Source organism: Nycticebus coucang, chromosome 3, assembly GCF_027406575.1.
Source record: "Nycticebus coucang isolate mNycCou1 chromosome 3, mNycCou1.pri, whole genome shotgun sequence".
Taxonomy (NCBI): Eukaryota; Metazoa; Chordata; class Mammalia; order Primates; family Lorisidae; genus Nycticebus; species Nycticebus coucang.
The window spans coordinates 34859597-34872961 of record NC_069782.1 but is presented as its reverse complement, the minus strand read 5'-3'; positions in this window follow the sequence as shown (position 1 = coordinate 34872961).

Here is a 13365-nt window from a genome sequence, read left to right as displayed (position 1 = left end):
CCAAAGGTGATTACACTATGCATACCTTTTTCCTTCCTTTCTTCTTTTCCCACTCTTTTGATTCCCATTGTCCTACTAAGTTCCTCAAAAAGATATTTGACACTTTTTTTTTGCAGTTTTGACTGGGGCCTGGCTTGAACCCGCCACCCCTGGTATATGGGGCCAGCACCCTACTCCTTGAGCCACAGGTGCTGCTCACAGACACTTTTTTTTTTTTGAGACAGAGTCTCACTCTGTCACCTTGGGTACAGTGCCTTGGTGTCCTCATATCTCACAGCAACCTCAAACTCTTGAGCTCAAGAGATCCTCTTGCCTCAGCCTCTCACATAGCTGGGACTACTGGCAAGCACCACCATACCCAGCTAGTTTTTCTATTTTTAGTAGAGATGGGATCTTGCTCTTGCTTAGACTGTCCTGTAACTATTGAGCTCAAGCAATCCACCAACCCGGGCCTCCCAGAGTGCTAGGATTATAGGGGCGAGCCACCGTGCCTGGCCTTATATACACTTTTTGAAAGCACATAAGAATGGGAGCAGACTATGAATTGGCAGAAGACAAGGAAGGAAGCTCCAGCTCATACCCACCCTGTATTTATGGCAATGGTTCTCAACCTTCCTAATGCCACAATGCTTTCATACAGTTCCTCATGTCGTGGTGACTCTCAACCATAAAATTTTTTTTGTTGCTACTTCATAACTTTAATTTTGCTACTGTTATGAATTGTAATGTAAATATCTGATATGCAGGAGACCCACAGGTTGAGAACAGCTGATTTATGGGAAGAGCAAATATAAACTAAGACTTTATTTTTCTCAGAGCATTACAGAGAATGGTCCACAGAATACAGCTATCAGAATCACAGAAAATAATTGTTAAAGTTAATATTTTTAGACTTCACCCAGAACCAGAATCACGAGAAAAAACAGGCATTTAAAACTGGCCCAGATGAATTTTTGAAATATTAACAGGAAATCACTAAAGAAACATATATATATATATTTTTTTCCCTATATTTTCCATCTCTGAAGCACATTTGCATTTGAAAATGCTTTTGTTCACACACACACACACACACACACACCACACAGACGTTTGTGTAAAATATATATGTATGTGTGTGTGTTTGTATGAATAAAAACATTTTCAAATGCAAATGTGCTTCAGAGATGGAAAATATAGGACCATCTTTGTTATTCCAAAGTAGTATATCTTTTTGCCTGTGGCATCATGGACAAAACAAAGCTCTCAGGTGGTGAAGGGGGCGGAGCATGCCAGCCCAATACTGACACTTTGGCAAAAGGATTATTTTGAGCCAAAGGAAATTGAGAAACACCAGACACCAACTGTTAAGTCTTTTGTCTGAATGGCCCACCTGCAAAGTTCAAAACAACCCAGCTACAGGGTCAGCCTCATTCCGAAAAAGTGCAGGTCAGCCTGACCCAGACCAGTCCAAAGTAATCCACACTGCTCACATTTAACTAGCTACCTAACAGTTATTTACTATACTCAACATCATATATTTTCATGTCTTCATTTACAAAATACAAAATTAATTTTATGAGCGAGGCAAGGTAAACATTTTTTATCCCCACTTAACAGTTAAGAATATGATAATTTTCAAAGTTTAATAATATCCCTGTTCTTCACTCTAAGTCCTCATAATCATGTGGACTCAATTTTATCATCATTTTCCTTTGCTTTTGAAAGGTTCTGTGGCATTTAATTGTAGAGCAGAGCCAAATATGAAGCAGTTTTTTAAAAATGTTTCTTTCCTACTTAATACAGACATTTTCTTCTATTTCCCATTGTCTTGTAAATGGGATGAGTCTTCTGGTTTTATAAAATAACTACAGAACCGGAATCAAGAAGTGATAATAATCATTACTACATTTAAAGACCTTCAGAATTATAAGGTAGAAAGATAAAAGAGAAGAAATGATAACCTAAAAGAAACTAGAAATCTTTATCTTAAATTATAGATTTCAGAAAAAAAAAAAAATCTGTTCCTAAAAGTACAGTTCCTTTCACAGCTGCTTTCAATTTAAATTTTTTCAGTTTTAAACTTACTTTAGTTTAGCCATTTTACACATGGGAACTCATCCAATTTAAAAAAAAAAAGTATTTTCTAGTTGTGTGGTTTGGTTTTCTTTCCTTTCCTCTTTTCTTTTTCCTTTCAGAATTTATTTTATTATCTTACATTCACAACTATATGTTCAAAATTATATTTATTATATGTTATCTGAAATGTCTAGGTGTTTTGTAGTATGTTTTTTAAAATGCACAGAAAACCAATTTTTAAAAAGTATATATTCATTTTATTATGAGTATATAATAAACTGCTTCAAAACATTTTACATTAATGTCTTAATCCATTTTAATCCTCATTTTTTACAGCCAACACTAAAGCAGGTTGGTGAGAAGGCACCAATCAATCCTTCCAGAAAGCTTCCCAATCGCTAACTGCCCCGGTAGGGGCAGGGAACCTGCAACCTCAGGGCTGTACATGACCCTCCAGATCCGCAGTTGCAGCCTCTCAACCAAATACAAACTTGTTCTATAGAATTTGGATTCAGTCACAAGACCTCACCCAAAGATCCAGAAGGCCACATATAGCTCCAAGGTTGCAGGGTCCCCACCCCAGCCAGGCACTGATGATTGTGTTGGAGTATATAACTTTTGGGAAAAGACCAGTGCAGACACTGCTTGTGCTGCTGGTAGCACTATGAAGGAATATCACACTCAGGAAGTAAGGCATGCAGGTGCAATTGATGGGTTCTCTGGAAAAAGGGAAAGGAAGGAAGACAACAGAAAATACTCAGTAAATATGTAGCAACTCCTACTATGTACTAAGCAAGCAAGGAGCTGTCTATAAATGGTAGACAAATAATCAGAGAATTAAAAAAAATCAATAGATAAAAACATTCAGAAAGGTAAATTTATGTCAAACTAATGGAGTGTAAGCTTCACAGTCCCTCGTTTTCTGTAAACTTCTCTGGGAAAGGTTCTATTAGTATTTTTTGTTTGTTTGTTTGTTGGTTTGTTTGTTTTGTTTGTTTTTCTTTGTCGTCGTTTTGGCAGGCCCATGCTGGGTTTGAACCTGCCAACCCAGGTGTATGTGGCCAGCGCCTTAGCCACTGAGCTACAGGTGCCTAGCCGATGTGATAGTTTTGATATGATTATATGTCTTGTAAAATCTAAAAAAAGGATTTTGCCCTTCTCTTTTTAATGAGATCTTCCCTCCTGCATGTTGTACAGACTTTAGTTTTCCTCAATTTTTATCTTCCTGTGGACACCCCCCCGAAATTGTTCATTAAGACAGCCACTTTCGATTGTTCCAGGAGAAAAACATTCTTAAAACATTTGAACACTAATCTTTCAGGAGCTTTCCAGGGCTTCCTCTGCAAGTATAGGCTTTTTGGCAAAGTAAAAATAACTGAAGGAAGTGGATGTTTTACTTGTCATTCAGAGCACGGACATGGACTGTCAAAGTTTTTGCCATCTTTACTGTCACTGGTGGGTTTCAGTGTCGAAGGAGAACTCTTATAAAGCAGCATCTGCAGAGCAGCCTTAATATATTTTATAACAAAAGCAATGGTGGGTAAACATAACCTTCAGCCATTACAGATCCATGGCTATCTCTATGCTGGGAAGGTAGTTTATTTGTTTGTTTATTTATTTAGTTAGTTACCCCACTTTGTTACCCAAGGATAGAATTTTGGCATCAGCCTTGCTCAAAGCAACCTCAAATTCCTGGACTCAAATAATCCTCCTGTCTCAGCCTCACAAGTAGTTGAGTCTACAGGTACCTGTCACAACACCTGGGTAATTTTTCTATTTTTGGTAGAGACAGGATCTTCCTCTTTCTCAGGGTAGTCTTGAACTTCTAAGCTCAAATGATCTTCTCACCGTGGCATTCCAGCTTGCTAAGATTACAGTCATAAGCCACTGTTCCCAGCCAGGGGAAGGAAGATTATTTACTGAAATCTGCTACATATTTCTGTATGACAATGATAATCAAGGAGACCAAAGATATAGAGCCAGACTGACACTCTGAGGGATTAGACAGAGAAGAGTAGTGAATCAGAGGTACACTAAATAAGCCAAAGACCAAATAGCCTCCAAGGACTCTTTTGTCTTCTCTAGAATCTTTTTGGGTTACAATACGGAATAGACTCAATACGGTCTCACGTTTACGTTTTGACATCTATGCACAGATTCACTGATATGTGATGATATTTTGTCATACTTCTAGTGCCTGGTTAGCTATAAAAACCCCAACATATAAGAAATCAAGATAAAACAGAATTAGCAGTACAAGACTATGTCTAAATTACTGGGCCACTCATCAGAAGTTGGGAACCAAAATATATTATAATTAGATAAAGTGAGTTGGATGGTCACTCTTGACATTAATTTTGTAAAACCTGGCCTAAGAAGCTGGTTGGTCACCCTCGCTAAGTCTTAGAGAAGGTATTTAATAGAGGGTAATGAAACCTGGAAGATGTTCACATTCCAATTTCCAGAACCTGTGGATGCATCCCCTCACATGGTCAAAAGGGGCTTTGCACTGGTGATTAAATTAAATATTGAGATGAAAAGATTATACTGAATTTTCCAACACATTAAAAAGTAATTACAAGGGTTGTTATAAGAGAAAGGCAAGAAGTTCAGAGTAAGAGAAAGAGATGTGACCATAGGGGCAGAAGCTGAAATGATACAATTCCTGGAAGAGGGCCAAGAGCCACAGACAGTAGGCCATCTCTCAAAATGGAAAAGTAAGGAAATGGACTTCCCTCTAAAGTTTTCAGATGCCTGATAACATCTTGATGGTAGGATGATGTAACTCTTTTAGGACTTCTGAACTCCAGAGTTGTAATACAAATCTGTGTTGTTTTAAGTCACAAAATTTGTGGTAATTTGTTATAGCAGCAATGAAATATTGATACAAGGACCACCCAACTTGTAGTTAATGGGGCGACGCCTGTGACTCCAAGGTGTGGGGTACTGGTCCCATGTGCCGGAGATGGTGGGTTCAAACCCAAGCCCCGGCCAAAAACTTCAAAAACAAACAAACAAAAAAACAATGGATTAAGTATTAGATGTTCAGGTTCATATTTAATAGGTGTTATTTGTCATTGATTTAAACATTTTCTTATCCAGTGGATTTGCATTATCTACATTATTATTTTGAAGAAATATTTATTCATTAAGTTACTCACGTGAAAGACTTTAGAGACCTACCTGCCAATCTTTGTATTGGCACCAAAGAAAAAAAAGTGAAGAAATTTTTTTTTTTTTTTTTGTAGGGACAGAATCTCACTTTATCACCCTCGGTAGAGGGCCGTAGTGTCACAGCTCACAGCAACCTACAGCTTCTGAGCTTAGGCAATTCTCCTGCCTCAGCCTCCCGTGGAGCTGGAACTACAGGTTCCTGCCCAATGCCTGGCTATTTTTTTTCTTTTTTTTTTTTTGGTTGTTTCAGTTTGGCTGGGCCGGGTTTGAGCCAGCTACCCTTGGTATATGGGGCCGGCACTCTACTCACTTAGCCATAGTTGCTGCCCCAGTGAAGACATTTTTAAGACTTTCTCATCAAGCATAAGATCAAATGTAGTGTACAAAATTGCAGCATTCTACAATTTTTGTGTAGGCTGGTTTGTTTCCCACACTTGGCATAATTTTTGGTAAAAAAAAAAAAAATACCCACCCAAATAACTCTATTTATTTTCAAATTCATTTTTGAGTTGTAGATATAGAGGCTAAAATAATTTGGAGAAACTTTAAAATTGTGTTAGGAAATTAAAGAAAATGTCAAGGGTGTTATTTACCAATTTGTGCTGAAAACAGTGCTTCAGGTCAGAAGCATATTCTTTCCATTTTGTTGGCATGTACAACTGAATAGAAGAGGATATATAAAATAGCCCATTTGCTACATTTAAAAAATTTTCTATATAGAACAATATATATATTTTTTTTTTTGCAGTTTTGGCCAAGGCCAGGCTTGAACCCACCACCCCTGGTATATGGGGCCGACACCCTACTCCTTGAGCCACAGGCGCTGCCCAACAATATTCTTCTTTCTATCCCTCCCCTTCTTCACTCACTACCATTATAAATGTGCACAAGATTTTAGAGGCATGGTCAAGTCCTGAAAATAAATCATCTGTATATTGTTTCTTCTAGGCTGTCATAACAATTACATTAAAGAAGAGAATGACACATTGCCATGTCTTTCCCCAATTGAATCTGGCCAGTTGATACTGTTCTGACTTTTCTTTTCTTTTTTTTATTAAATCATAGCTGTGTACTTCATGCTCTGACTTTTCTTATCAAGCTGTAATAACATTAAACTTCTAACACTTTTTTATTTAAATAGATTTAGGGGGTAAAATTTGTTGTTGTTGTTGTTAAATCTGTGAATTGCATTGTAGAGAAATACAGGTTTTTGATGTATCCATCACCTAAATAGTGTAAACTGTACCCTTTAGGTAATTTTAGGAGGTAACCCACACTGCTGCCTGCCCCTTTCTGAGTGTCCAGCATTCACTAAGTCATTCTGTATAAGCATACCCATTGCTTGCCTCCCACTTATAAGTGAGAACAATTGATATTCGGTTTTTTATTCAAGGGTTATTTCACTCAGAATAATGTCCTCCAATTCTATCCAGCCTGCTGCAGAAGACAGTTTCTTTATTTTTTTAAATATCTGAGTAGAGTTCTGTGTGTTTTATAGATGTGTGCGTGTGTGCCTTTCATATAAAATGACTTCTCCACATTTTGGCTGTTGTAAATTAAGCTGTGAATACTGTGCAAATTTTAGAGTTGATTTTTCCAATTCTCTGAAAAATGACATTGTTTTTTAATAGGAATTGCATTTCTGTAGATTGCTTTAGGAAGTAAAGACATTTATATGATATTTATTCTTCCGATTCATGAGCATGGGATGCTTTTGCATTTGCTGTGTCATCTACAATTTCTTCTTCCAGTATACTGGAATTATACTTCTTTTTGTAGAGAAATTCCCTGTCTTTGGCTAAGTAGACCAAGATGTTTTTATTTTATTTTAATGCAGCTATTTAGATGGAATTGAGTTTTTGATATGATTCTCAGCTTGATTGTTATTAGTGTGTAAAAATGCTAATGATTTGCGTTCAGATTTTGTAACCTCAGACTTTACTAAATTTGTTTATCTTCCAGCATTTTTATCTAAATTAAGAAATCTAAACAAGAAAGAATATAATTGGTAACCACAGGATTATACGGAAGACTAGAAAAATTCTTCTAAAACTATTCATAATTACTTTTTAATAATTATAGCTATTAGTTGAAAGTAATGAATATAATCCATAAGAAACAAAATCAACTAAAGGCAATCTGATATGCTTAGAGACACTGGTTCTTCAAAATTTTTAACCTACATGATAAAATTGAACATATGTGATTTACACAGTTTAAAATTTAATATTAAATAAAAATGAAGAACAATGTGACCCCATAATATATTAACTTTTATAATAAAATAGAGAAGAAAATATAATTATTTATTAGACCCATTGTTTTGCCTAATACAAAAAATTTAATTATAAAAGTTAAAATGACGAAAAGAGAACAAGAAAAATGAAAAACATTCTTCAACAAGAATGCCTTTAAATATCAGAACCATTTTAAAAACACACACAGAAACACTTATGTATGTTTCGAACTAATACAGAAGTCAAAAGGGGGGAAAGCAATAATAAAACTGCAGAAATGTCAGTACTCAGAGATGTCCCTGCTGCTATTAAAGCAACATGTTTTAATATAATGTTTGTATTGTATTGTATTGTATTGTCGCAAACATTTTCTTTAGCTGTTATATTTTCCAATGAAAAGACTTTTAAAAAGAAATAATGTCTACTATAGTGTGCACATACTTTTTGGTCTGAGATTTAAAGGGCTTCTAAGTTTGTGCTATGAATTGAATTATGTACCACCTCCCCAAAATTCATATTGAAGTCTTAACCCTTTGTACCGTAGGATTTTACTTCCTTTGGAGATATGGTCTTTAAAGAAGTGGTTATATTAAAATGAGTTCCTTAGGAAGGCCCTGGGCCAATATAACTTGTGTCCTCACAAAAAGGGAAAATTTAAACAGAGATACACACACAGAGACAAGATGATGTGAAGAACCATAGGATGAAGTCTGTTGCTTATATGGCAAAGTGAGACACCTTGAAAAAACGTTTTCTTCATATCCCTGAGAAAGAAGTAACCCTGCTGACACTTCCTTGTTGCCTTCCAGCCTCCAAATCTGAAATATGATCAATTTCTGTTGTTTTCTTTCTTTTTCTTTTTCTTTTTTTTTTTTATTAAATCATAGCTGTGTACATTAATGTGATCATGGGGCACCGTACACTGGTTTTATAGACCGTCTGACACACTGGTTAACATAGCCTTCCTGGCATTTTCTTAGTTATTGTGTTAAGTCATTTACATTCTACATTTTGTTGTTTTTTTTCTTAAGTGTATTAAGTGAAGGATGTCAAGATACCTGCCAGTTCTAGAAATAGGCTCACATTTACAAGCTGTTTTTATAAAGTCTCTTCTTAAATCATTTTGCCTGAAAAACATGCTGACTTTTGTTTCTATTTTCTTCTTTTAACTTTTTAAATTTAATGTTTAATTATAATCATACTGCATAAATTTATGGGGTACAATAATGCTTAAATCAAACTGATTAACATGTCTATCACCTCCCTTATTTTCTGTGGTAAGACATTTAAAATTTGCTCTTAGTTATTTTGAAATAACTTGCATTATGCACATTAGGTGAGATCCCACCAAATGCCCTCCCTCTTCCCACCAGCTACCGACTCACCATCCCTCTCCTCTACCTCCTCTCTCCTCCCCCTTACTAGACTATATTTGTGTTTATCATTCATATGAGTGCGTGTTTATATATTGGTTTCATAATGGTATTGAGGGCTTTGGATACTTTTTTTTCCATTCTTGAGATACTTTACTAAGAACAATGTGCTCCAATTTTATCCAAGTAAACATAAAAGATATAAAGTCTCCATCTTTTCTTATGGCTGAGTTGTCGTCCATGGTATACATATACCACAATTTGTTAATCCATTCATGGATTGATAAACATTTGGGTTGCACTCACAACTTGGCAATTATGAACTGAGCTGCAATAAATATTCTGGTGCAAATGTCTTTTTGGTAAAATGATTTTTGTTCTTCTGGGTAGATATTAGGAAAGAAGTTGTTTATCAACTTGCCTAATACTATAAGCAATAAAACAAATTCACTCTGTGGTGACTATTTCTTTTTCTTCTTCTTTTTTTATTTTTTTATTAAATCATAGCTGTGTACATTAATGCATTTATGGGTACAATGTGTTGGTTTTATATACAATTTGAAATATTTACAACAAACTGGTTAACATAGCCTTTACCGCACTTTCTTAATTATTGTGTTAAGACATTTATACTCTACACTTAATGGACTTGACAGGTACCCTTGTAAAATGCACCATAGGTATGATCCCACCGATTACCCTCCCTCCCCCATCCTTCCCTCTCTTCTCTTTTCTCTTCCCCCTCCTCTTCCCTCCTTCATCCTGACTACAGTTGTGTTTTATCTTTCTTATGAGAGTATGGGTGATTATATATCGGTTTCAAAATAGTACTGAGTACATTGATACTTTTTCTTCCATTCGGGAGATACTTTACTAAGAAGATGTCACTGTTTCTACCAGGAACAAAGTTATAAAATGGTCTGAACAGCACTTCTTCACTCTCCCTCACTGCTCCAGATACTATCCTACACACGCGCGCACACACACACACACACATACACACACATATCATACTTTTAGATGTATCCTGGTCCACATCTGTGAAGTTTGCTGCAGGTCACATCTATTTTCTGTTTACCTCAGTGTTTCTCAGAGTATGCAGTACAGGGCTTTAATACTTGTAATACCATTTAGGAGCACATATAACTAAGACAATACCATAATAAAGCCAACAATCCCATATATCAATGGGCAAGAGACATGAATAGAACTTTCTCTAAAGACGACAGACGAATGGCTAACAAACACACGAAAAAATGTTCATCATCTCTATATATTAGAGAAATGCAAATCAAAACAACCCTGAGATATCATCTAACCCCAGTGAGAATGGCCCACATCACAAAATCTCAAAACTGCAGATCCTGGCGAGGATGTGGAGAGAAGGGAACACTTTTACACTGCTGGTGGGACTGCAAACTAGTACAACCTTTCTGGAAGGAAGTATGGAGAAACCTCAAAGCACTCAAGCTAGACCTCCCATTTGATCCTGCAATCCCATTACTGGGCATCTACCCAGAAGGAAAGAAATCCTTTTATCATAAGGACACTTGTACTAGACTGTTTATTGCAGCTCAATTTACAATCGCCAAAATGTGGAAACAGCCTAAATGCCCACCAACCCAGGAATGGATTAACAAGCTGTGGTATATGTATACCATGAAATACTATTCAGCCATTAAAAAAAATGGAGACTTTACATCCTTCGTATTAACCTGGATGGACGTGGAAGACATTATTCTTAGTAAAGCATCACAAGAATGGAGAAGCATGAATCCTATGTACTCAATTTTGATATGAGGACAATTAATGACAATTATGGTTATGAGGGGGGAAGCAGAAAGAGGGAAGGAGGGAGGGGGGTGGGGCCTTGGTGTGTGTCACACTTTATGGGGGCAAGACATGATTGCAAGAGAGACTTTACCTAACAATTGCAATCAGTGTAACCTGGCTTATTGTACCCTCAATGAATCCCCAACAATAAAAAAAAAAAGATAATTTTTATATTTTTCTTAAGTTTATGTTTGAATTACAAAAGTAACTCATTTAAAAAAACTGAAAAAGTACAAAACTAAAATAAACGTAACATATTTTTAGGGCAACAAAATAGTTTTTCAAGGCAATTCTAAACAAAAAAGTTCTCAAATTTTTCAAAGTCATCATGGCAACATTTTGAAAATATCAATCCCTAGCAAGAATATTACAATTAAATTTATTAGCATCACCAAAGTTTGACATAATAACTGCTATGAATCAGGCAGTCTTCTTCTTGATGGCAATACGAAGAATAGTCTGCCTGTAATTGAGAATCTCACAGTGCGGCCGGAGAGTCAGACTGTGATGAATGGTGTTACAGGCAGATACGTAACTGCTATGGTAAGCACAGCTAAGTAAACCAATAAACACAGCTGTTTCATTGTTTTGTTTAGCTTGAGAATTTGTATTATTAGCGCTTCTCTTTCAGAAATAATCCCGCATTCTACTTGTGTTTCCCTAAATATTTATCTGAAATTAGAACCACAGACCAAGCAGAAGAGCCTTCTCCTAATTTATGCTGCTTCACTCTCCAACCCCTGCTGTTCACCAGGAATTGTGAATAGATACTCAAAAATGAAGTATAATTTTTTAAAGGACATTATGAATTGAATATGAAAAATGCAATAGCTGATTAGTGATATTTAGCAGTCAGGAAGGACATTTTAACACAGAATACCACAGACCTCAGGAACAGACTTAGTCACATACAAGGAGATTTATGAGATTTCCTCCCTAAAAAGGAAGATAATGTGCTTAAAAGAGTAAATGATGCAAAAGTATCAATAATCACTAATGAGAGTGGAGATTACTACAAATTACAAATGTAAAAATAGTGCAATAACTGTCTGGGTTATTATGTACCATTAAGTCTAAACTAATTATGATTTGCTTGCAATAAAATAATAAAACATACTCAGAGTTTGAATGGATGCTATTAGTATTGAACAGAATTTTTTCTGTCCAAACTGATTTATTTATTAAAGTCTTATAAAAATAAGTATATTCTAACATAAATGATAATACAATGATCAAGGAAGTAATGACTTTTGATGATTAAAATTGGTTCATTTATTAAAAGTGGATTCATTTGATGAATAATTAATGAGGACCAACTGTGTGCCAGGCACAACTAGGGAGGTGGTTTTTGTAAAATGAACAAAATAAAGTCCTTGCCATCATGGAACATATATCCTAGTAGTGACAGACAAATAGATGGATAATATATTATAGAGAAAAATAAAGTAGAAAAGGGGGATGGGGAGAAACTGGTACAGATGTGAAATGGTACTAATATCTTGGTAGGAGACTGTGGTAGTTTGGATCATTGGGGTGCTGTGAAGATAAAGTGGCCCAAATCTGGGACAACATTTAAGGTAGGTTTAATAAGATGTTACAGCTTGTATTGCAACAAAAATTGAGAAAAGGAGTAAAGTTCAGAAGGCATCCGCAAATTTTACTAGCAAAATTTTAGTAAAATTGTGATTGTGCTTTATCACGAAAATAAAGATCCTAAAAGGAATATAGCAGATAATTGAAATTAGCGGTTTGGGATTAGTCGTTTTGGTTTTGAGACATCTATTAAGCATTCAAGAAAGACTTTGATTACACATTTGGATATATGAACCCAAAGTTCAGAGTGAATATAAAATGTTGGGATTTCTGAGCTTTGTGAGACTACATGAAAATACCTAGAAAGTACTATGAATGAAATCCTAAACCATCACAATATTTAGAGATCTGAACCATGAGGAAGAACTAGAATAAAAAATCCAGTGAACAGAATGTTAAAATTGAATGAACTACATTCCAAAGTAGGTGTTAGACCATATGCAGAATAGATTATTGAAAACATGCTACACTACTCTTATCTGCTCAACAACATAAAGGTTATTGAAGAATTAAGAGTTGATTTTTTTGAGAGGAAAGCAAAAGGAACCTACGTATGACTCCTCTTAGTCCTGGGAACAGGGTGTTTAATGGGATCTTTGAGGAGCTTATATGTTTCTCCTGGAAGGACACAGATTGATCTGGTAAAGCAGCTAGTTCACATGGAAAAGCTGCTTTACCATGGAACCAGAGAGGAGTGATTATTTGGGGTCACCTCAGCTAGAAGATATTTTCTCATTAAACTATGTTTCCTGTGGACTTAGAGTGAGCTGTTCATGTGAAAGGAGAGTTGTGGTTTTCTCAAGTTTTGTCAAAGTGAAGAGAGGGCTTCATGGGAATGTGTAAGACCTCAGTAGAAAGAAGATGAAGGTATCACCAGAATGTTAGGCTGATGGAAGAAATAACAAACGCAATAGAAACTCAACCCTCCTTTAGGAACAGCAGATGAAAGACCCTCCTTGATGGGATAGGAGTTGGTTAGTCCTCCTAAACGATTTATAGGAAAATGCTCAGGACACTGAGTCAATGTCACACTCCTGCCAAGGCAATGGTGGATCAATCGGACAGTAATGGCCAAGTGACGATTTATCTTCTTCACT